Source organism: Lithobates pipiens, unplaced genomic scaffold, assembly GCF_037356315.1.
Source record: "Lithobates pipiens isolate NorthernLeopardFrog02 unplaced genomic scaffold, aLitPip1_a1.2 Scaffold_19, whole genome shotgun sequence".
NCBI lineage: Eukaryota > Metazoa > Chordata > Amphibia > Anura > Ranidae > Lithobates > Lithobates pipiens.
In genome coordinates, this window is record NW_027507764.1 from 161,165,827 (window position 1) to 161,192,551 (window position 26,725).

The 26,725-nt window shown below is 42.1% G+C and overlaps 1 protein-coding gene across 12 annotated transcripts in view; it reads right to left on the reverse strand.

Annotated features, from left to right (window-relative positions):
* NEK10 (NIMA related kinase 10) overlaps nucleotides 1–26,725 on the reverse strand; it is a 487,578-nt gene that overhangs the window by 39,819 nt on the left and 421,034 nt on the right. The window lies entirely within an intron of this gene.

Here is a 26,725-nt window from a genome sequence, read left to right on the forward strand (position 1 = left end):
AGCTCCTTTAAATTGGGGTCTATTCATCTGTTTATACGATCCTCACTTGAGGCTGAATTATCATTTGATGAGATGAAATTCTTTGTTATAGGAACCACTGCCACGTCTACCTCCGATGGACCGTCTGGCATTGCAGAATCTTATTCCAACAGTGGATAAAGGTTTCCTAGGCAATTGAGAGGAAAAAAACATTTTATTATTTATTCCTTTCTTCTTTAACAAAGTCTCTGATATCATCCATCAGAGTAAGCCTATGTTTCCACTATTGCGACCTGAAAGTCACACAATGTTGATGTGACTTGAAACAATGCCCATGAATTCTGGAGGTCTATGACCCTCAAGTCGCATCAAAGTGGGACTAAAAGTAGTGCAGGGAATACTCTGAAGTCGCTGCTACTTGAAATCACACAGATAAATGGTATTCTTCGGATATCATGGGGTACGACTTTCGTACATCTTTTGACTACTCAGATGTAGTGTTGCCATTCTCCCTGCCAATAGCTGGCTTTACAGCCTGGACAAAGGCCTGAACTAGGAAATAGTTGAAGTCCGAGGGCCGAGCTCTTCTGAGGTATTCTCAGATGGCCCACCATCATCCAGATGTCTAGGAGGGATACTTGCTGCGCGTTGAAAGGATTCTCTTGAGGATAGGCCAGGAAGAGTTAACTCCTCTGGAGGAGACTGAGCTAATTGCTGCAATGGAACTGCTGTTGCTCATTACGCTATGTATCCCCTGCCCATCTTTTGAGTAGGACAGCTTACCTGTTAACCCTCTGACTCTCTGTCTGCTGCACAGGCTCTAAAACAGCTTTTGCAGACCAATTGGCTGGTAATGTGATGACCCTGCATGCTCAGCATTTAGGGATTTGAGAGTTGGTGAATATGAAGAACTATGTCTTTTCACAGATGAACCCTCGCCTTTTTTTTTTTACTCGCCAGGCCAACGGTCCCTACCTTAAATGTTGGAGAGGGTCTTGTTCGGGTGGCGTACTGCTTATTTTAGGCAACAGACAGACAGAAAGAGCAGCTGGAGAAAGATAAAGGAGTTAGCGACTGTTATTTCAGCTGGAGAAAGGAAACGCTATTCCTGAGTAAAGAAAAAGAAAGAAATTACATTTACCGTTGTCAAAAAACAGGGTCCCCTCCAGGAGCTGCCCGCATAGGCAACCTCCTCAGATGACAACAGGCTGCCATGCTGAAAGCCCACAGCAATAAACAATGGAAAGGTGAGGGACATCTGTAGAAGATACAACCCTCTAAAAAATTATTTTAACAAACAAGGGCAAAGAATGTAAAATTTGCCTCTATTCAAGATGGCCACCATGACCTCATGCCAGACCGTGCATGCGTGGCCGGAGGCACTAGGACCTATGCGGCCCGTCCAACTCACTATGCAGCCCGTCCGACTCTGGGAGAAGCAAACAAAGAGCCCAACATGGGCAAAAGTTATACAACAAATAACATTGCAGTCTATGGCAACTGACTTGTTAATTTTGCGAGTCCCCACTTGGCTGGCTTATATTCTAGTCATTGGCCTTAAAATGTGTATGGGGGCCCAGGTCCTCCCTGAGGAACATATATCAATGTGATCAATTTGGACAACCTGAAAAACAAAACAAGAAGTGCCTTTAAAAAGGCAAAATTGCTTAAAAGCTAGTAACTTGGGGGGGGGGGGGCTTACTCTGCCTGTAAAGTGGTGCATCTGTAGCATCTATCAAAAATGCTGCTTCAAAGATGTACGGCGTTAGAGAAAACTTACAAATCTACATTGCAGCTGTGAGATTTTAACCCAAAACAAAAAATATCCTGCCCCCCCCCTCTCCATTCATACAAGGCCATTTAGGTCTGTTAAGGCTTAAAATATGAACCCCCACGTGAAAAATACCACCCCAAACTTAAAAAATGTTGTGCCCCTTCCACACACTAACAAAGCCCTAGCCAAACACACAGCAAGCCAGCCCATGAAAGGGGGTGGATGCTTTGGGGCAGGAGGGGCTCATGCACCCCAAAAGTCAACCACCTTGTTCCCATATTCAGGGGGACAAAGGCCTCTTCCACAAAACACTAGGCTGGGATTGTGGGGGGGCTGCAGACAGGGGTTTTTAAGGAATGTGGAAAACCCCTTTAAGCTAGTGGGAACAAGGTGCTTTGTGGTTGGTATTGGGCTGAGCCCAACATGCCCCAAAGACAACCAACTATGTTGAGTACATGTGGCCTTGTATGGTTCAGGAGGGGGTTGAGCGATCGATCTTCTCGCCCCTTTCCTAGCTGGCCCTGTTTTATGCTCTGAAAAAGGATGTGGTTTGGATTGGTGAAGTCAGCTCACAGCCTTTTGAGAATAGAGTGGAGTGTGGCGTTCCCCTTTAACCTCCCTGGCGGTATGATTATTTCGGATTTTAGGTGCTAAAAGCGGTACCATTATTTTGCATGAAAATTTTGCGTTTTATATTGTAGTCCTGTAATTTTTAGGAATAACTCTCTTAAATCTGTCCAAACAAGAGTCTAGCAGACATCCCGGGTATGATAAAGTTTGAAAAATGAAATCATAAATTATAATATAATAAATAACTATAAATAATTGTACCAAATAATAATATAACAATAATAAAAATTATTCAATAATGTAATCAAATCAAAAACACTGAAATTTGCTCAGTTGCAGAATTGTCACTGTCATTACTTTTCAGTATTTGATGACGGATCTCCCCACAAATCGCTATCGCTCAATTCTGCGAGTGATTACAATTTATTATTGCTGTTTTCTAGCTGGTCTAAAACCATTTTTGATGTAAAATTACAGTTTGGTTGCTATGGACAATCTCCAGTTTCCAGGCATAAAACTGCATGCAGAGCACTGGACAGACCACTAGGGACAAAGGGGATGTGAAATATTTACATACAGCAATGTAATCTGTAAGATTACATTATACTGTATGTATACTGTGTGTTTCACTTTTTGAATTTGGCGCCGATCTCCGTCCCCGTGCGTCGCAACGCTCGCAGGGCACGGAGATCGGCGATGTGATAGATCGAGCGAGACACGGCTCGCTCGTACAGCGGGTAGACAACGCTGGATCCGAGGTAGAAGGTAAGTAAACCTCCTCCTGGATCCAGCGATGCGGTCCCGAGTCTGGCTCGGGGTTACCGCTCTTGGTATAAAAATTCCACCCCGAGCCAGACTCGGGAATACCGTCAGGGGGGTTAAAAGCAAAAGCTAGCCCGTGGAAATCCAAGGGGTTAGAGGGGGGAGACAATAGCATTGTAGAATGGAGTGTGGAGTTCCCCTTTAAAAGCAAAAGCTCACCCGAGAGAATCATATGCATTAGAGGGGGAAGGTTAAATGCCCTTTTAGGAAGAGCTTGAGGAGCGAGAGTCTTTTTACATCATTTTAACAAGGTGCAAGTCACATGTTGGCAATATAACATGCTAACAAGCTAAACATGTTGGCAATGTAACATGCTAACATGACCTGTGTGCAAATCTCCTTAAAAAAATACATAAAGGTAAACCAGCGTAAACAAAAGGTGCGCCTGTTCAACCCACGCAATTGCATGTACGTTGCTTAACACTTACTAAGATTTTGGCCATGCAGTGAACAAGTGCATGTGAACGAGCGCAACAGCCGCTTGCTATGCGCATTGCTTACATTGAACTAACGCAGTTCTAAACGTACTTGCAGGCACAAAAGGCTTTCTCTGAAAAAGTTACTTTTTCATTCTATTTTTTGCATATTTGTTACTTGGGCAGTTGTTACTAAACTTCCTCACATCACCCCATAATATTGCAACCTCCATCTTCTGTCAATATTGATTTGGAGATGCTGTGCACCATGTCCATAGCGCACAGATTGTATTCCCCCGCACCATTTCGTAAATATGAAAATGTGCGTTGCGCCTTTCGTAAATCGCCCCCATTGAGTGAGTAGGAGCATGGCCTGGTGGAAAGTGATATGATGTACCTGTAAATATGTGCAAGTGACAATAAAAAAATGTAAATATAAAGAAAAGAGGACAGACAGAAGTGTAGACTTTTCTGTTTAATGTGAAACATTGCCCATGTATAGGGATTCCACTTTGTAAACAAAATAGGTATTCACATCCTCCCCTTGTTCATTGGAATTATTTCATAAACACTACCAATTCCATTTTTGCCTTCCTTTATGTTATTGTTATTGGTAAAGGCTTCCATCCCATGGGAGAACACAGTGCTCCAATGTAACCCATACAATTTCCTGCAGTGTGATTCAAAAAGTATTTACTGATCTCAGGAGCATCAGTGTCATATATTGCTAAATATTGTGCTTCCATAATTAATATCATCGGGTTGTCCTCTGAAGAACGTATTCAATCAATCTGACACTATTACTCACTCGATTAGCAAAGTCAGCAGCACTTTCATTATTAATGACAGCTCCTTCTCACTGTCTACTGGAGTTACCTAAAATGTATTCATTCATCAATTGCTGCGAAAATAATCATCTCATTTTCATATAAATAAAAAGGCAGGATTTTTTAATTGGCATATATCAAGAAGTGAACTAATAAATTACTCATAAGAAAATAAGAAAAATGTGCTTTGCAGGGCAAAAGGTTTTACTATAAAATGCAGCCAATGCAATATGAAGTCCTTATGATTGGTTTTATGTGTATGACCTATATATCACAGTCATATTTTGTAGTGCTAGCCATACATGTGTGAATCTGAACAGTCAATGAAACTGTTGTTTTGATAGAATGGAAGTGATCGGCTGTGACTGAAAAATTCTGATGTTTTTTAAGTCGGTTGCATGATGTATAGAGCATTCAATTCCGAAATGCTAATTTTTATAATTTCCCGTAGGTTTTTGATTTTGATCAGATAGATGCAATAAATTTACAGTTTGTGTTCCATCAGTCATTTCACCCATTTAATTAAAGTGATCACTCAGCTGCCTGAACTCATGATTTACTGAAGGAATATAGGCTGTTCAGTGTTCACTATGGCAACTGAATACTCACTGAGCAAATGATATGAAATTGTGTTTACTTCACAGATTCAATCATGAGCAACAAAAAAAAAATATATTGTTTGCACAATATTGGGTATATTGCAAATAGAACTTTAATAAGTTCAACGATCATTCACCTTACAAAGGAGTCTCTACTCCTTTAGAAAATCAACTCACTGGGAGTGATTTCCGAAAATCCTGCGCCATCAGTAGAGGCGCACGGCGAGGTGCAACGCACATTTTCATATTTACTAAATGGTGCGCTGGTAACAGAGCGCAAATCCCCCATTGATTATAGTGATCTGGGCGCACGGGAGAATGCAATCTGTGTGCCACTATGGACATGGCGCATGGCATTTCCAAATCAATATTTACAGAAGATGGAGGTGCCAATATTATAGGGTGATGTGAGGAAGTTTAGTAACAACTGTCCAAGTAACAAATATGCCCAAACTAGAATGAGAAAGTAACTTTTTCAGAGAAAGCCTGCTGTGCATGCAAGTATGTTTAGAACTGCGTGAGATCAATGTAAGAAGTTTGCATGCGCAAGCGGCTGTTGCGCTCGTTCACATGCGTTTGTTCACTGCGCAGCCAAAATCTTAGTAAATCTTAAGCAATGTACATGCCATTGCATGGGTCGAACAGGCGCACCTCTAAACTTGACAATTTTTTACGCTGGTTCACCTTTATGTATTTTTTTAAGGAGATTTACACAGGTCATGTTAGCATGTTGTCAACATGTGATATGCACCTTGTTAAAATTATGTAAAATTACTCTTGCTCCTTTAGCTCCTCCTAAAAGGGCATTTAACCGTCCCCCTCTAATGCATATGATTTCCTTGGGCTAGCATTTTCTTTTAAAGGGGAACTCCACACTCCATTCTACAATGCTCGTCTCCCCCCTTTAACCCGCTTTGGATTTCCATGGGGTAACTTTTGCTTTTAAAGGGGAACTCCCACTCCATTCTACAATGCTCTCGTCTCCCCCCTCTAACCCCTTGGATTTCCATGGGCTAACTTTTGCTTTTAAAGGGGAACTCCACACTCCACTCTATTCTCCAAAGGCTGTGAGCTGCCTTCACCAATCCAAACCACATCCTTTTTTGGAGCATGCAAAAGGACCAGCTAAGAAAGGGGCAAGAAGGGCGATTGGCCAACCCCCTCCTGAACCATACAAGGCCACATTATTATTATTATTATTATTATACACGATTTATATAGCGGCAACAGTTTACGCAACACTTTAAAATGTATAGGGGGGACAACACAATTACAGTACAATACAAAAGGTACAGGAGGGCCCTGCTCGTGGAGCTTACATTCTAAAGGGAGGGGGTGGTGGTACAAAAGGTAATAGCTGCAGAGAATGATTTGATGGGGGTGGCATACATTCATGCACTCAACATAGCTGGCTGCCTTTGGGGCATGTTGGGCTCAGCCCAATACCAACCACAAAGCACCTTGTATCAACTAGTTTAAAGGGGTTTTTCACATTCTGTAAAGCCCCTCGTCTGCAGCCCCCCACAACCCCAGCCTAGGCTTGTGTGGAAGAGGCCCTTGTCCCCCTAATTAGTGGAACAAGGTGGTTGACTTTTGGGGTGTCCGTGCCCCTCCTGCCCCCAAGCATCCACCCCTTTTCATGGGCTGGCTTGCCATGTGTTTGGCTAAGGGTTTGTTAGTGTGTGGGAGGGGCACAATTTTTTTTTAGTTTGGGGTGATATTTGTTCACGTGGGGGTTCTTATTTTAAGCCTTAACAGACCCAAATGGCCATGCATGTATTGGTGGGGGGCAGGCTATTTTTTTGTTTTGGGTTAAAATCTTGCAGCTGTAATGTAGATTTGTAAGTTTTCTCTACAGCTGTACATCTCTGAAGCAGCATATTGGATACAAGCTACAGATGCACCACTTTACAGGCGAGGAAGTTACTAGCTTTTGAGCAATTTTGCATTTTTAAAGGCACTTCTTGTTTCGTTTTTGACGTTGTCCAAATTGGTGACATTGATATATGTTCCTCAGGGAGGACCTGGGCCCCCATACACATTTTAAGGCCAATAACTAGACTGCAATATATTGCAATATATATCATATAAAATAGTATATATATAAAAAAACAGATAAAACTTCAAAAAGTCCACTAATTAAATATATATATATATATATATATATATAGCAGCGCTCAATATGCAAAATCTTGTTCAGATGTTGTTCATATGTGCTGACTTCCGGTGCCAGGGGAAGCGAGAGCGGAGGACGGAACAGGGGGGGGTTTGCCAAGCCCGCTGGCCGGATCACAGGGTAATATTGAACCATTTCTTACATTAGAAGAACCACCAGATCCAGCACACTGAATGAGGAGTTACTTGCTTCCATATGACAATGGAAGAGTTGAAGAATGAATCAGAGACCACTTCCATGGTTTCCATGCCCTTATATGCGGTTATGTATCCAGTCTTTAACGAGCTTTGGACCACCCTATTATGGTGACATCTAGCGACCAAAGAATGTAATGGTTTGAAGGCTCCTATATCCTTGATTTCCCACGACCAAAGAACATAGTGGTTTGGTATATTGAAGGCTCTTATATCCTTGATTTTCTGGTGAGTGCATCCCCAAGGGGGGCTTGTATTTGGAGAGCACATAAGGTGGAAAACACCAGGTGGAAGGTGGTTTCGATCTTTCTTCTTCTTTTCACGTGTTGGACTCTATCACCATTCTTTCAAGAGCACATATGAACAACATCTGAACAAGATTTTGCATATTGAGCGCTGCTATATATATATATTTAATTAGTGGACTTTTTGAAGTTTTATCTGTTTTTTTATATATATACTATTTTATATGACGTATGTTTTAAACAAGCAGCAGCTATCACTATCATTCTTCTGATTTAATTGAATTTCTTAGTGATCATAAGTATTGGTCAAAAAGATTACTATTATTTTTCCTTTTGAATCGGAATCCTGAAGCGCTGAGCAGTGTGCTATTGCAGTTAGGGACGATAAATTTTCAGCACACAGGCTTGGAATATTGCAATATATAGTGGAAAAAAATCACAACTCTGCCCAATTTTTTTGTAACACTTTCTAGGTTTGAAACTCAGAACTGCGAATGATTCAGTCAATCAATCTAAATCAGAAGCATTGGACATAAATATTCCTGACTTGGTACAGGATACGGTACAGCAGTCCTTTCCCTTTAAATGGTGCACACAAGCACTCTCTTATCTTGGAGTTAAACTCACTCGGGACATTTCCACACTGTTTCAGGTTAACTATACCCCCTTTACAACTCCATTGAACAAGAATTAAAGAATTGGCAGGTACATGAACTTTCCTGGATGGGTAGAATAGCGGGTATTAAGATGACGGTACTCCCATGAATCTTATATTATTTTTGATCATTGCCAATTCCAATAATATTTACATTCTTTAAAAAACTTCAATCGCTGGTTTACAAATTCATTTGGGGTGGTAGTGGATGTAGGGTGGCTCCCTCCACTCTCTATATCTCCAAGTAGAGAAGTGGGCTGGGAGTTCTTCATTTCTTGAGGTACTACAGGGCTGCTCAACTGGTACAACTATACCAAATGTTCTCTATGACATACCAACCTGACTGGGTATGGTTGGAGGCACAGGCTAGTCCTTCACTACCTGTGGACCTCCTGATGTGTCTTCCGACAAGAGAACATTGGGCTATTTAAAATCTTTCTTTGTCCCACTCCCTGTGTCTTTGGGACACGTGCAAATTATACCTGCTGAAATCTCCCCATTCCCCTGTGGCCCTTATACTCAATAACCTGCACTTTCTTCCAGGACAAAATCCCCAACAATTCAGATAGTGGGTTAACAAAGGCCTTTACAGGATAGCACACTTCATAGCTCACAAAGGGTTCAGGCATCAGACTTATTTCCAGGAGACGTTACAGATGCCCCAACGGAATCTTTTAGTCTGTATCAAATGACTAATTTTATAAAATCCCTGGGCACCGATACAATTGACATAACCACTAGGACCTTGTTTGAAAATAAATGCATACGCTGACCTGAGTCACGTGGGGGGGATCTAGGAGCTCTATGCCCTCTTCAACACTCAACAGACTAAACCCTCCTACCAAACGGTAGGGGAATCAGATCTAGACGAGATTATAGAGGAGGAGGTTTGGGAGCAGTGGTCGACCATTGAGCATAGAGGAATACTCAATACAGTAAACCCCCCTCCATCGCGGGGGTTATGTTCCGGACCCACCCGCAAAGAGTGAAAAAAAACGCGAAATAGAAAGACCCTATTTAAATATACCCTAGGCATGTTCTGTTGATATTTTAATAGCATTTAAAGGTCTTTAAACACACTATTACGCAATAGAAACACATAAAAGATAGAGAGAGAGATCAAGAGGATTTTTAAAACAGAAAAGTATTGTGTTAACAGTATACTGTACAGTACAGTAAAAAATAGAGTACAGTACTGTATGTACTGTACTCAGCAGAAAAGAAGATGACTATAAGGGCAGCTACTGTTCTTCTGAAGGCGCCGGTTCAGCAGGCGCTTCTTCAGGTGTAGGTGGGTCATCTTCTTGCTGCTCCAGAACCTTTTACGTCTACATCAAAGGTGGTCATGGAGGTACTTGGGGTGGATGCAGCCTTCTTCTGTTTTGTCAAGAACATAGTTTTAGGCAGTTGCTGGGTGTGTTTCTTCTTTTGGGCGAGGAGGTTCATGTACACCTGGATGGCTCCATCAATGCTGTTTTGGAACTGCAGTGAACGAACCCTATCAGGATCCCACTCAGCTAAAATCTGTTTTCAGGTCATTGGCCGTATGCATGACCCTGCCAAGGTGTTTAATTGACAAGCCTTTATATTCTTCTTCCTCCTCCTGTTACTCCACTTCCTCCTCACTTGCTGACTTGGTGAGTTCTGTCAGATCCTCATTGGTTAGTGGAGCTAAATGGGTTTCAATTGTCAGAAACCATGAAACAGACTGAGACAGAAGTACAATCAAATCACACTTGTTTATTAATAAAAATAAAAAGGTAAATAGTAAAAAGCGTAGTCAAGCATAGCCAGAGTCCTGTAGCCAGATCGGGTAGTCAGCCAGTCCAAAGTTCATTAACCAGATCGGGTAATCAGCCAGGCCGAAAGTCAGGGATCCAAGGAGAGCAACTGCAAGCAGGATAAGAAGCCAGGTGGGATGTCAGCAAGCCAGTCTTGAAACAAACAGCAGGAGATGGTTCCCTGTGATGTGACCAATGCAAAGGCAAATGAAAAAGTGAGCAGGAAGGCTTTAAATAGGCAGGTCAGACGAGCATCATCGGGAACAGCTGGTAACTGGAAAGAGAAGAGAGCTGGCAATTAGCCGACAGCTGAGCGGCCAGCCCAGAGGAGGAAGGGCTAAGCCAGCCCTGACATCGATTAGGTCATTGACGTCGTCCTGGGTCATATCCTGAAAACCTTCACCTCCTAGCAACTTCGCTAGCCTAATTGCCTTGTCCACAGCTGAATGATGAACTTCGTCAGGAGAGAAACCCTTCATAATCGTGAATAATTTCTGGCCAAAGCTTCTTCCAACAGGCATGCACAGTCTTCTTCATCTCCTTGAGGGCCTTTTGTATGTTCTCCAGACAGGTTGCAATGGTGTAATTACGCCAGTAGTCCTTCAAATTGAAATTTTCATCATTGTTCATGGATTCGACAAGATGATTCAAGGAGTTGCGAGTGTACAGCGCCTTGAATGCTCATATCCCACCCTGGTCCATGGACTGAATTAAAGACGTGGTGTTGGGTAGAAGGAACTCAACTTGTACTCCTTCGTATGATAGATCTGTGGCGTGGCCTCCTGCATTATCCATCAGCAGAAGCACCTTAAAATCAATGTCAAGTTGGGCAAGGTAGACGTTGACGGCTGGGATGAAACAATTATGGAACCACTCAGTTGTGAGGATTTTAGTCATCAAAGCCTTAGTGTTATGCATCCAATGGACTGATAGCTGGTTCTTGTTTTTATGCTTCAGTGCTCTGGGGTTCTTGGCCTTGTAGATCAGGGCTGGCTTGATCATAAACCCAGCAGCATTTCCACACATAACCAAGGTTACTCTGTCCTTATAAGCCTTGAATCCAGGGGCTTGGGCTTCCTCCTTCATGATGTAGGTCCATTTGGTCATTCTCTTCCAAAACAAGCCTGTCTCATCCATATTAAAGACTTGCACTGATTGGTACCCACCCTCCTCGATGATACTCTTGAAGGTCTCATTGGTGTACCTTGCAGCAGCTTCTTTGTTGGCAAATGCAGCTTCATCTTGCAATAAAACACTCTTCAACTGATAGCGTTTCTGGAAGCGGACAAACCATCCCTTGCTGGTAGAAAAACTTCCCGATGCGCCTCCTTCAGAGCCTCCTTGATTGGCAAAAGTGTCATACAGCTTCTTTGCCTGAGTCCTGATGGTGTTACCATCCAATGTGATGCTTTTTTTCCTGCAATCTTGGATCCAAATGGCCAGCGCAGTTTCCATCCTAACAATGTTTTTATTGCGGGAAGAAACAACTCTTTTTGCAGCTTGGTTGATGGACAGTGCAGCAGTTGCCCTGATATTCTTCTCATCCTTCTTGAAGTAGCGAATCGTTGACTCATTCATACCATAATGGTGCGCTATAGCAGCATAACTCTGTCCTTCCTTTATCATATCAAGAAGTTTCACCTTCTCCAGAATCGTAAGGAACTTCCTCTTCTTTTTTGGCTCACCAGAAGCCGTAGCCTTAGATGATGGGTGTTTGGGTGGCATCCTTGCGGCTATCCTTGCTTGTGGTTGGCAAAGTTACCACCCCCTCTAACGTCACTACGCTCGGTGCAGTCCACGAGCGAGGCATGCGTTCCACCGCAGCCTCGCTCTGATTCACCGCTACATAACCGCAAAATGGCTAAATATTATAGCGATATCAGAATAACAGGTCCTAATTAAAATAGCGCAATAACCAGGACCGCAAAAACTGAACCGTGATAGAGCGGGGGTTTACTGTACTTCCTTGGTGGAAGCGAATTGCAAGGTGCTGTCCAGATGGTGCCTAGTTCCGGCAAGGCTGGCGAGATTTTACCCTGGCACTTCAACCCTTTGCTTCAGAGGATGCGGGTAAGAGGGTACTATGTTCCATGTCTGGTGGTCCTGTTCCAAGGTCCAGCGCTTTTGGATCAGAATATTCACTCTGGTATATTCAGTGACATGACAAAATCGAACTAAAAATCCTAAAACAGCGCTGTTTGTGGACCTGCTGGACGAGATCCCTAGACATCACTGAATCCTCATCTTCTTTATATTTTCAGCAGCTAAAATTACAATATCATGAGCATGGAAAACCCCAGGGGTCAGTCTTGCACTAGTAAAACAAACTTTTTTGGATCATGGTCAATGAAAAATTGACCCGCATCCTTAGAGACAGACAAGCCAGATTTAATAGGGTGGTCCCCCTGGATTAAGTATCTCCAAGCTCCATAATTCCTGGAACTGGATAGTAGGGGGCCTAGGCCAATGACTCCTACTTATTTCTGACCTTTATTCTCGTTTTCACTCCTTCCCTTCTCTCCCCCCCCCTTTTTTTTTCTCTTTTAGTTCAATGATTAACCTTATGGATGCAAGTGGAGAGTCCTGGAGCCTCTCATTTCTTGATGCCAATGTTGGAGCTACATAAAGTGACTCTGAGTACCTGATCGACTTTGGTGATAAGGGCCCCCGATCTTGGACTATGCTAAAGGTGCTACAGCTTGATCAAACATTACCGAGAAGTTATAATTATTCTGTTCAGGCCCAAGCGGGGAGTAGCCTAATTCAACTGTATTTACCTTTTATAATTGTTTTTATATTACAGTCATATGGATCAGACACTTCGTCACCTTTTGGGAGTGCATGGTTCTTTCTGTACTGATATACCATTTGTATCCTAAGAAATTTGTTAAAATTTTGAATAAAAATCGATTGCAAACATATAGTGGAAAAACACGTGGCTTTCTTAATAATTAAAGGGTTACTAAACCCTCGTGTTTTTTTTTAATAATAATAATTTAATTTTTTTTTTAATAATGAACATGTCATACTTACTTCCACTGTGCAGTGGCCCCAGTCCTCCTCTTCTGGGGTCCCTCATCGGCGCTGGTAGATCCTCCCTGCACTCTCCTTGGGGGTACTCGTGCATGTGCGCTCCCAAATCCAGCTTTTGCATCCATAGACACAGAAAGTCAGACATAGCCCCACCCCTGGCACCCCCTCGCTGCTATCAATCTATATAATCAGGACATGAGACACCAGCTAGAGCTGGTGTGCTCTTCCCCGGGGAGAAGAAAACTGGGTTCAGGTAAGTAAAATGGGGGCAATGGGGGGCTGCAGAACTACAAGAAGGTTTTTCACCTTAATGCATAGAATGCATTAAGGTGAAAAACAATGAGGGTTTACAAAATCTTTAAGTGCCAATCACAATGTAAAAAGTCCAACTTCAGGGAGTGTTCTTGAAATACAATATTTAAATTTCCCAGCTTCAGTGATCAACCACCAATATAAAATTCAAGCCTTTTTACCAGAGGCACAAAACCTTCATAAATGCATGCATTGGCCTCTGACAAACATTACGTTGGAACGAAACACTTTTGTGGATCTCATCACGCCTGCTGGCGGGCGGCACTGTATCTGTCTATGCTGATGCTTTCTTTTTGTGAGTATTCATTGTTTTAACACTAATTTAACTTTTAGAAATGGGATTACATTATGCGTTTTGTCTCTTTTCTTCTTACGTCCGATATATGACACTCCTGTGGAGGTGGTTATTCTTTGCAGTCTGGTCAGGTTTTTTGGCTTGATTTTTCAAGTTGATACATGTGCACTAATGATCTCATTTTATTGAGGTCCGATACTTCTGGTAAGAGGATTGGATTTTATATTGGTGGTGGATAATGGAAGATGGCAGATTTAAATATTGTGTTTCTTGTTCAAATATTGTATTCATCAGCAGTGGTGTAACTAGAACTTTCAGGGCCCCGATGCAAGAAACCATGAAGGGCCCCCCTGAACCTAAGCCAGGGCCCTTCCCTCTGAGTCCGGCGGTGGAACTCCAGGGCGTGGTCACAGGTATGACCTTTGTGAGCCCTGTAGTTCCACCACTGGCATCATTAGTTTTTTTATTATTATTTTATTTTTAGGTGCCCCATTGGGGGACTGTCCCTAGGCAGGATGGGGTCCCCGTCCCCAGAAGAGATGAGGTCCTTTTCTCCAGGGCAGATGAAGTTACTGCCCCCAGGTGAGAAAGGGTCCCTGTCCCCAGGGGAGATGGGGTCCCTGTCCCCACGTGAGAAGGGGCCCCTGTCCCCAGGGGGAGATGGAGGGGGTATGTAATGGTGTGTGGGGGATGGGGTCCTCTCACTCACCATGACCAAGCTGCAGGCCGCACACTCATCCATGTTGGCCTGGGCTCCATCCAGTGTGCTGGACGGGTGATTAGCATATCTCCCAGAAAGACCTTTCGTCATCTGTGTATGACGGGGAGGAGGAGGGCTGGCAGACAAGCCTGCAGTGTCCTCTGGGGGGCTCTCATAGGGCTGCACTGCATCTGGGTGCTTAAAGTTTGTTTACCCGGGAGAAGTATGCAGTGCAGTGTGGACCGGACTCGGGGGGCGGGACTCTGGCTGGGGAGAACAGACATCGGACTGAGCAGCAATGCATGCAGCAGGAGAGGGGTACTCTGAGGAGTTGGCCGAGGACACAGGTCATGCAGGGAATGCACAACTAAAGAGCAGCCAGTGCGATAGTCGGAGCTCTGCTAGTCACCCTCCCCCCACCCGTGTACATGATGCACTGGTACCCCTAGTTGCCTATGCTGCTGCCGGCCATATGTAGAGGGGGCTGCATGGGCCCCCTGCAGCACAGGGCCCAGTTGCGGTTGCGACTGCTGCACCCCCTATAGTTACGCCCCTGTTCATCAGGAAAGAAAAGAGGTGATACAATAAAACATTGGTCCTTACATGGACAAAAAAAAAACAAGGTAGCACAGTAGTAACCATGAGAATTTAACACATAAGGATTTATGTATATATGTAGGTTTAAGATACTATTCAAGTATTGTATGATAAAACCTGAAGTCTAGCAAGCTAGAACATGTTAAGATTGCTTTAAATACATTAGAACATTATAGTGAACAAGTAAATCTTACTCAACTTGGAGCTAAAAGTATGCATACATGACAGCCTACTGAAGCTCAGTGGTGATTTTTAGAGCAATGGCTACCTATAGATGAAAGCCATCAGAAAGAGAAAACAAAGTAGTAGGAGATTGTCAAGAAAGTGGCAGGGGGGAAAGAGAGAGAAAAGGAAGACAGGGGAAGGAGGGACCCCAGGCGCCCCTAGACCGAACATAGTGGGACATGTCAAGCCATAAGATAATGTTAACAGTCACAGAAGCAAGAGGGATTTGCCAAAATTGGGTGGGAGGAAGTGTGCCACCCATGGGGACCAGGGGGCTTCATATTTGGCTATCCATCAGAGATGATTGCCTAAATTTTTGCATGAATCATGGCTTCTTTGACCTTATTTTTCACAGCAAGAACACAATGGTTGGGGGTTTTCCATGACTTGGCGATAATTTGTTTAGCCACCGTTGTGATCTGCAGAAGAAGTTTAAATTGACGGTGTGTTACATCATGCGGCTTAAAGTTTTTAAGATGGATCTAGAGATAAGGTCATATTAATTAAGGTAGAGAGCATGGTGAAAGGTGATGAGGATTCCCTTACATCTGGTATCAACTGATGCTGTGTACATGGGTCTCTTGGAGGCAAACAATGAGTCAGAGGTTCAAAATAGGATAGCTGTAAGTCATAGCTATAGTCATAACAACAATATCCCAATAACGAGGAGATGAAGGTAATATGGCTGCTCGGTATGGGTAAGAGAGAGTTCAGGTGTGGGTGATGATTGGCAAGAGCAGTTATGAATTGATCAGTGGTATGCATACCTTACCTAGCTGAGGTTGCACGTAATATCATGGATATCTTGCATAGCAAATTCAGAGGGGGAAAGGTCTAATGCCCGTACAAACGATCGGACTTTCCACCAACAAAACCGAGGATTTTTGTTCGAAGGATGTTGGCTCAAACTTGTCTTGCATACACGCGGTCACACAAATTTTGGCCAACAATTACGAATGTGAGAACACGGTGCGGTACAAGACGTATGACAAGCTGAGAAAAAGGAAGTTCAATAGCCAGTGCAGCTCCTTCTGCTTGATTTTGTGCCTCGGACTTGTGTACACATGATCGGAAAGTCTGACAATAAATGTTCAATGGAGCATACACGCATTCGGACTTTCAGCCAACAAGTTAACATTCAACATTTGTTGTCGGAAAATCCGATCGTGTGTATGGGGCATTACAAGCACAATTGTGTGGGAAAAAATACACTTTTTTTAATTAAAAAATAAGATAACAGTGAAGTTAAGCCCAATTTTGTTCTATATAATGTTATCTTGAGTAAATTGATACATAACATGTCACGCTTCAAAATTGCGCCCATCGTGGAATGGCGACTTGGACTTAAAAATCTCCATTGGCGAATTATAAAAATTTCTACATTTTACCAGTTTTGAGTTACAGAGAAGGTCCTTTGCTATAATTATTGTTTTCGCTCTAACAATCGCTGTGATACCTCACATGTGTGGTTTGAACACCGTGAGTGAAAATGTCCATGTCATCGACTCTCAGCTCCAGTTCTACTGTTCTCTGTCCCAATTTCCTGATTTCCTGTGACAGCTTATCAGAATTGTGGTTGGAGGTCTGTTTTAGTGCTTTAGTAAGCATTCTTTTGAATTGCCTGAGGAGGTCTGGGGGTGCTGGGTCAGTAAGGGAAGAGAGGGACCAATCCCCAGGCCTGTGTCAGACTCCCTACCAGCTGAGGCATGGTACTGCTTGATGGGTGCGGAGAGCGTGGCTGAGGTGAAGAAGAAGCCACCACCATCTTGGTGGAGGCTCGCACCAGCACATCCCAGATCGATTACCTTTTGATCCATGAGTGGGCGGCTCCATGGACCATCGTACGGGCACTGGGACAAGCTGTAGTAGTGGGTAAGGCGTGTCCGGTATCGGCGCTGAGCGGCTGTTTCTCCCCCAAATGGTGCAGAACCTCAAACAGGCATGTCAATCCTGATGGCTTCACGCATAAATATTGTGTTTCAAGAACTTTTTTATGTTGTGATTGGCACTTACATTTTGAAGAAAATCACTTGTTTTTTCACTATATTTAGATTGCCACTTTACTCTTTATTGTTTTCAGGTATTGTCATCTGTGGCTTGCACTTGCAAAGGGGTGGCACAACATATATACAGTATGTATAAATTTAGTATTTTGTATTCAATTACTTTTTTGTGTGTGGCTTCCCTATCATTATCACTATTGTTTTCTCACATTAACATTGTTTTAACTAGCACAGAGTTTTTCCTACTTAAAACCATGCAAAGACAGCAGACAGTGGGAGCAAACGCAGTAAGAAAGTGGGCCTCGTTCAGAGTTATGTTTAAGTGACTTTATTTAATTTTGTTATGCACCTAGAGTTCTCCTAGGAGAGAAATCCTCTTTCATAAGTTTTACTTGTTTATCTGCAGCAATCGCTTCCCTTCATCCCTTCAAGGAGCTGATTGAAGGAAAGGGACACCACCCCCCCCCCCCTTCCACACATGGTACATAAACAAAGGAATGATACAGACCCTCCCCATCACAGATGTATCTCATGTGTTGGGAAAACTTGTCAGAAGTGACTCATGCGGACAACAGGGAAAAAAGCAGGAAAGAAGCACCAGTGAGAAACACCACTTAGAGCTTTGGCGATAGTCAAGTAAACAACATCTATATGTGCTTTGTTCTGATTTTCTGACTGGGGTTTCCAACCACTTTAAAGGCTAAGTTCACCTTTGGAACATGTTACATGTTCCACACATATTTAGGGTGGAACATGTTCAGATTCAGCCTCCTATCCTCCCAATCCCCCCCCCCCCCCCCCCCTTTATGGCAGGCAGGGAATCTTCTCCCTGCAGTGTTGTCACAATGTGTGGCTGGTTGCTGACATTGGTGTGTGATTAGTGGGTTCCCCCCCATGCTTTATCCTCTGGTTCTTTTGTTAGAGGTAGTTGATAACTTGCCTTTCACTACTCATGCTAAATTGTTCATATTTTATGCTGCATATTATGCTAGGGAAACTATTCTGTCCCACTAGAAAGCATTTGACCCTCCCACATTTCTGGGTGGAAAGCCATGGTTAATGCCGCCTTACACCTGTATAATCTATATGGGCCGTAACTGTTTTATAATATGGCCCGCTTGGGTGGAAGAGAGGCATCTTACAATCTACTCTTCTAGCATAATAGTTTACCTCTGTTCTGATTCTCTCCCCCCCACCCCAGTTTGAGTATAGTACTATACTGTATTTCTTATATAAACTGTGCTGATGGGCTATTCTTTTTATTACTTTCTGGTTGAGTTATGCTTGTATCCCATACAATGTATGCTATATATTGTCTCACTGGTTGTATTGTTTCTTTCCTTTTTTGCCATACAGTGAACTGCTAGATATTGTTTATCATTTTGGAACTACAGTTTACATTTGCATGTACACTGCTGTTTTATATCAAACATTCCTTCTGTTAAAAAATAAATAGTGTGACTGAGCAGTGCTCTGCCCACATGGCCATGGCATTCATTCAGAGAGTTCTGTGAATGAACAGATTATAAGTACTATCAGCCACCGTGGCAACCTGCTTGTAGTTCTCAAAGACCTACAAGAGCGCTCACCAGGGCTTGATTCTTCCTGAAATTCAGAAGTATCGGAGGTACAGGCAGACCTTGTATTGAAAGTCTGCAGGATCCTGGCATTTAACCAGCTTTACAGCAGGGGTCTCAAACTGGCAGCCCTTCAGCTGTTGCAAAACTACAAATCCCATGAGGCATTGCAAAGCTAACAGTTACAAGCATGACTCCCACAGGTAGAGGCATGATGGGACTTGTTGGTTCGCAACAGCTGGAGGGCCATCAGTTTGAGACCCCTGCTTTACAGGCTCCAGTGTAAAAAAAAAAATAAGTGCAAAAAGATGTGCATTTATAATTGTTTTAATAAAAGGTGAAATTTAAAGTTTTTTCTTTGCTTCATTTACACAGTTTATGGGAAAATTGAGATAATATTCAAAACATCTAAGCATACAGAGAGGAGTAACCTTGGTTGCCAGGCAGCCAAATGACATGTGATCTAACGTTATCTTTTAACAATACAAAATTATTTGTCAGTTATGGAATAAACTGAGAATACTTTCCACCACCATTGTGAGCGTGGATTCTCCCTGCGTACACAGCATTGGGCATATTTTAGATATATTTTTTTATTTTGTGTACTTACTTTAACACTTTAATAGAAAGAAATAATAATAAAAATAATAATAATTGCTCTCACAAGGTGAAGAATGTAATAGGGAGCACTTAGCCCAGTGGCTGTAACATTTATAATACAGTGTTTTCACTCCAAAGTAGAAAAGGGTTTTTCCCAAGATAAATATAAAATATTGCAATATATTTATATTCTTATTTGAGCCAGCAGATGGAGCTGTTTGCTCATGTTCACATATTTTGTAGGTCCCCCCTTTAATATCTTCATAACTGCTTGTTTAACCCTTTCATGACTAAGCCTATTTTTGGAATTTGGTGTTTACAAGTTAAAATCCATATTTTTTGCTAGAAAATTACGTGGAACCCCCAAACATTATATATATTTTTTTAGCAGAGACTCTAGAGAATAAAACGGTGATTGTTGCAATATTTTATGTCACACGGTATTTGCGCAGTGGTGTTTTAAACGCAACTTTTTGGGAAAAGGGACACTTTCATGAATAAAAAAAAAACCAAACAGTAAAATTAGCCCAATTTTTTTGCGTAATGTGAAAGATAATGTTACGCCGAGTAAATAGATACCAAACATGTCACACTTTATAATTGCGCGCACTTGTAGATTGACGACAAAGTACGGTACCTAAAAATCTCAATAGGCGACGCTTTAAAAATTTTTTACGGTTACCAGGTTAGCGTTACAGAGGAGGTCTAGTGCTAGAATTATTGCTCTCACTCTGACGATCGCGGCGATACCTCACATGTGTGATTTGAACACCGTTTACATACGCGGGCGCGACTTCCGTATGCGTTTTCTTTGCTTCGCGAGCTCGCGGGCGCGGCGGGCGCTTTAAAAAATTTTTTTTTATTTTTTTTATTTATTTTATTTATTTTTAAATAACTAAATTGTTTTTAAAAAAAAAAAAAAAAATTGATCACTTTTATTGCTGTCACAAGGAATGTAAACATCCCTTGTGACAGTAAAAGGTGGTGACAGGTCCTCTTTATGGAGGGATCGGGGGTCTAAAAGACCCCCCACCCCTCCTTCACACTTCAATGTATTCAGATCGCCGAAAACGGCGATTCTGAATACCGAATATTTTTTTAAAACCGGCGCCATTGGCAGCCGAGTAAACGGGAAGTGACGTCATGACGTCGCTTCCGTGTTTACAATGAGGAGACTGGAACGAAGCCGATTACGGCTTCGTTCCAGTTCCTCCGCAGCAGCCGGAGGCGTCGGATCCCTGATCGGTGCTCCCGATCGAGCGGGAGCACCGGTAGCAGCGGCGAGAGGCGGCGGGAGGGGGGGGCGTCCCCTCCCGCTCCTCCGGCATAACAGCCGAGCGGCTTTTAGCCGCATCGGTTGTTATGGCTGGAAAGCCAATCGCCTGCTGAAGAAAACGGTACCGGGATGATGCCTGCAGGTGCGGGCATCATCCCGGTATACCCCCCGGAAGCCGAGTACGCATATCTGCGTACGCTCGGCGGGAAGGGGTTAATGTTAAAAAGGAATTAACCAGACCAGTGCAGTGCACTTCCAATTGCACTTACAGTGCACTTGTAGTGCAAAGTGGATTTGCCTTTAGTAAATACCCCCTATAGTGCCCAGTACAAATGAACAAATCCAAAAGTTATAAAAGGTGACACGGAAGAAAAATGTATCTCCCCTCTCTACAATAGAGTGCTGGTTTGCGCTCCACGTGCACACCAGAGACCGGAAGTCATGCGCCCCGGAAGTCCCAGCCAACGCGTTTCATCAGCAACATCTTTTATATTAGGCTACATTCACAATTGTTGTGCAGGTGTGGATAATGCATTTGACATTGTAGTCTAATGCCAATTTGGGGGACCTTTTCTTCTGAGCAGGCGTTTTAAAACTTCCTTGTGTGAATTAAGCATGCGCAAAATGGGTGGCTTTTAAAGGCTAAGAACACCTTAACTACCTCAATATCAACATGCTTCTTAATTTTGGAGTGTCTACTTTTCAAAAAGGGGTCATTTTAGGTATGTTTGTAATGTCATGCTATTTTTATTTGATATGCTTTATAACATATATAAGAGAAGCAGTTTTTTTTTTTCAAAAATGTTAGTTTTTTGCTTTATATAGTAATAAATAAAAACACAGTGGTTAATAAATACCACCAAAAGAAAGCTCTATTTGTCTAAAAAAGATATAACATGTATTTGGGTACACTACTGCATGACTAAGTAGTTGTCAGTAAAAACATCATAGCACCGAAGACAGAAAAATGGTAATGAAGGGAGTGTAACATGGTGGCAATGAGGTGGTTAAAGAACATGCCTTTTTTTTACAAGCTGAATTATGCACATTTGCTTTGTCTGAGGTTTTAATATGACAAGGAAAGCCAGAATGCTTCTTTTGTTCTTTTTTGCTCTCTTTAGTTTACTCATAAGGCTCTTTGGATAATTTATGACTTTTTAATTTTTTATTTTTTGTGAAAAAAAGATTGACTTTATGGGCACACATTTGCAAGCACATATAAAAAATTAAACACACGCGCAATGAATTGAATAATATTTCATTTTAATTTATTAGTATTTTGCCTTTTATATTAAGTATTATTTATGTCTACCATACCATTCTAAAAAAAAAAAAGCTCTTCTAACTTGTTTAATTGGAATATTTTATATAAATATTGTAGGCTGACCTGACATTTTCTCGAAATGCTATATAGTCTGAAAATAAGATATATCTGATAATGTATTCGGCTTCGTATGTTAATGTGTGTATGCTTCCTTACTCATTCAGAGCCATTTATGCAGGTCAGCTGTGAAAGGCATCAGTACAACACTGTCCTTGGATACAAGGACAATCATGTCATATGTTCACACAAAATATGATGGTTACAAAGAGAATTCATTTAATATTTAACTATTCAAAGACAGCCAGGTGGAAATTAAATGTAATACATACTGTATGTCCTCACTAAAAGCAGGTGTAAATGTTTAGTATGATTATGGATTACCATCCACTAGTCATTTGAAACCAAACAAAATCAGGCACAGAAGCATGTCATATTTATTTAAAGGATTTTTTCATCTTTATATATGTAGAGTATCTCCATATAAATGTTATTTATTTATACTATATATATATATATATATATATATATATATATATATATATATAAATTTCCATGCATATACTCAATGTATTATTGCGTTTTAATTAGTCATTTTTTTCTAGATAAACTGCTAGACAGGGCCAAGGTGGTTGTTTTGCAGGCTGGCTGGTGTGCAGAATATCTTTTGATTGTTTGCGATGTACATTGCCCTTCCATGTGCACCTCGCTGCAAAGGCTAGTTATAAGTTGGGGGGTTTGACATTTTTTTGTACAGTTGGTTGAAATTGGTGCAGGGATGCACTGTAAGCCTTTGCTGCCATTGTGCTATTGCTGGGCATCATGTGCATCCCTGTGCCTTTAAGTAGGGTTGGGCTCCCTCCAGGCACACCTGCTCTTAACCTATCCATTGATATATGTGCTCCTACTATGGAGGCGCTGTAAATGTTAGAAATAGGACCGCAGTATATACAGAGGTCTCTTGATGTGGGCACTGCAGCTTATGCATGTATTTGCAGATGTGTGCAAACCAAACCCTCTGTTTTTAGCGTAAACTGTTAGACAGGGTCAATTTGGTTGTTTTTTGCAGGCTGGCTGGTAAGTGTCCTGGTTAGTCTTTCATTTTTTCTAGATAGTTTGAAATGATATATGTACATCAAAATGGTATTAAATCTCAAATCAAAACAAAAATTATATATTGCAGTGCGGCTACGTTAGTGTAATTTTTTTAGGTATGTTTTCCTTAATTTTCACAAGTTATTTTCAACTTCCTTTACCATACCAAGTTGTTTAACAAAATAGTTAACCATTTAACTATAACTATGAAAAGGGTGCTTACAATGATCAGCTTTCATTCATTTATGTAAAACCTTAATCCCAGAAGAAAAAAAAAGAAAGAAACTGTTGTTGTAAGTTCTTAAAAAGTGTTAGCAGGAGTGCTGCTTTAGTGAAGTCCAGCCAGATCAGCTAGTGCATCTAACTCTAGCATCTTTAGAGTCTGAAAATGCTGCTGGCCAGAATCTCTGTAGAAAGGAAACAGTCCAGCAGCCTAATTTAGTGTGGGGAGCAAGAAATAACTTAGGGGGGGCATTTGCCCCCTCTTGCCCCCCTGTATCAACAACACTGGGTGGAACAAAAGGACCCCTTTCTGTGGAAAGAGGTGGTAGATATACAGTAGTAGTAGTAAGTATAGGGTGTTTTTTATGGGGTTGAAACCCTTTCCCCCCAGTAACTTCCTTAAAGTGGTTGTAAACCCTTACAAACCACTCTGACCTTCAGGTAAGCCTAGATTAAGGCTTACCTGTAGGTCCAAGAAATATCTCCTAAACCTATACGGTTTAGGAGATATTTACAAAAAGACAGCCACCGCTGTCTACAGCGCATGCGCCGTAGACAGTGGAGCACTGGGCAGGTCGCAGATGGCGGCGATATTCCGCGAGTGTCGGCTCCCGTGCGCATGCGCGGGAGTGACGTCATCGCTCCTCTGGTGAATCACAGCACCGGACCAGCAAAGACCCGGAAGTCACTCCGGGATCCATGGCAGCAGCAGACATGAAGACGGAGGACAGCTTTGGGGGCTTCGTTCTCAGGTAAGTTATTCATAATGAGCTAGTATGCTATGCATACTAGCTCATTATGCCTTTGCCTTGCAGGTTGCTTTTTTTTTTCCCCCATGGGTTTACAACCACTTTAACAAATTTATCAAGGAATTCACCAAACAGGCATTCATCATCTAAAAGATATGAGTAAAAGATATCTTCTGTGCGCAGGTTCAGCAGATCAAGCTTTAATCACACAATCCTGTGCATGTGCACACAAGGCAGCATCATCCTAGAGACCAGACGAAACAGATTGTCCAGAGCATCAACACAAAATAGCAGCGCTGAGGGCATGGGCTGCACTTTTTCAAACAGAATAGGGTCTTCAAACAAAGGATTGTGTTCTCTTTCATTTGTCCTGTCCAGTTAGCAACAGACAAATTGACAAAACCACAATGGGCAGTTGTAAGGCAGGACCTGCAAGAGCAAAGATTGCCTTCAATAGGATTTCTACTTGCCTATTGACAGAATCCTTAAAGGGGGGAACATCCCCAAGAAGAACAGTAAGATGCTTGTTGAGAACATAAATGTCAGGATTTCATACCAGTACAGACATTTTTTTTTCATAAAATTCATAGGATATGAGCTCAGCAAAGAGTTTTGGAGGAAGGAAATGACCAATTCTCATACATAGTTACTTTGCATGTGCAAGGAAAAGGTTTTTCTAGACTTCTTCAGCCTTTTTGTTCCCCTAGGACCTTGTTTTGGCTGAGGAGATTCCAGTGCTGAACGGCAAAGGCTATTACGCACTGCATAAATAATTGAGCTCACAGAAAGCATATGGCATAAAGCCTTAGCTTGTGTCTCATAACACATGCAGAAGGTGACATTTTCTCTACAGGATTCTCTCCTGCATATGACTCACTTTCCTCATAATGTTCCTCAAAGAGGTTAGGTTGTTCAGGGTCATACTTCTAAATAGATTCTGGTGATGAAGAGGCATCAGAGCTCTTTCGGACCTTGGAGGTTTCTAGAAGGGTAGAGTGTTTACCAAAGAAATCAGACATAGCTGCAATGTAATCTGCCTTAGTCAGATAGGCCATCTGTTGCAGGCCTGGAAGAGAGCTAGAATTAAAGGATGGGAGCTGTGTCAATGTACTGTATGACCTTGCTCTGATGCAGAGGAACAACTATTGCCCTGAGCCTTTTCCAGATTTTCCTGTAAAGTGTTGTTAAACTCTTTTCTCTCAGCTCCTCTGTGCCTCATCTTTGCCATTGTGAAGTGTGGGCATCTCCTGTGGGGTACTTACAAAATGGATATAGACTGAGAAGGTATTCATGTGTCCAGGAAGGGAGCCGCAATAACCTAGGTGATGACTGATGTCCTGTTATTGTATCACTGGAAAAAGCAGGCAGGCAGGAGATCTAGTTGACTTTGAACCAAAGGTTTAAAGAGGAAGTAAACCCTGATGAGTTTACTTCCTCTTTCATTCCCTGCAAAGGCAAAGCATAATGGACTACTATGCATCGCACGGTAGCCCATTATGTGTCACTTACCTGACACAGGAGCCAGCGAAGTCACTGCTGTCCCCTGTAGTCCGGCGCATCCATCTTCTCGGTGGGTCTCGCAGCTCCGACGCAGTCATTCAGCGAAGCCGCGATGACGTCACTCCCACGCATGCGCACGGGAGCCGAGACGCGCGGCATCTTCGTTATCGAGAATGCCACGCTCAGTGCGCTCAGTGCGCCTGCGCACTGCTGTCTGCGGCGCATGCGCCGTAGACAGCGGTGCCCGTCTTCGGGCAAATATCTCCTAAACTGTATAGGTTTGGGAGATATTTCTTGGACCTACAGGTAAGCCTTAATCTAGGCTTACCTGTAGGTCAAAGTGGTTTGTAAGGGTTTACAACCACTTTAAGTTTCCAGATCAGTATCAGCACGGTTTGGTCTAATTAGGCTTTACATTGGGGGAGTGAGTTTAATCACTCGAACTCCGAAAGATTTTTGCTACCTTCATGACAGGCCATTTTTTGCTATTCGGCACTGCGCTACTTGAACTGGTAATTGCGTGTTCATGAAACGCTGTATACTTTCTGCTGTAAATCATATACAATAAAACATGAAAAAAAAATCGAATTTCTTCATACATTTTGGCCAAAATGTATTCTGTAAAAATGCAAATCAATTGCACTTGAGCTATGTAAGTAACAAATAGCAGCTAGTACAGTATTGCTGGGTACAATAAAAGTAATGATAAAAGAGGTGCAACGCTTAATTAAATGAAGTCCAAATAAATCAACAGGTAACAGTCAGTATTATTGGGTGATGATGATAGCTTTTCTACCTAGTGTACCAGTATTTACTACAAGATCATCACTTTGATCCGTAATGAACTTTTAGTCGATTCATTTGGGCTTCATTTAATTAAGCGCTGCACCTCTTTTATCAAAATGTATTCTGCTACAAGTGTTTGATAAAAAAATCCTAATAAGTATATATCGATTGATTTGCTTGAAAGTTATAGTGCCTACAAACTATGGTATATACTGTAATTTTTTATTTTTTATATATTATTAATGGCGATCGGTGACTTATAATGCAACTGCGATAGTGGGGTAGGTAATTTAACAATAACTGACTAACTGCCATTGACATCACCAGTGACATGAATACAGTGATTAGTGATAAATCTATCACACTGTCACTGTACTGGACACAGGCTGGAAAGTT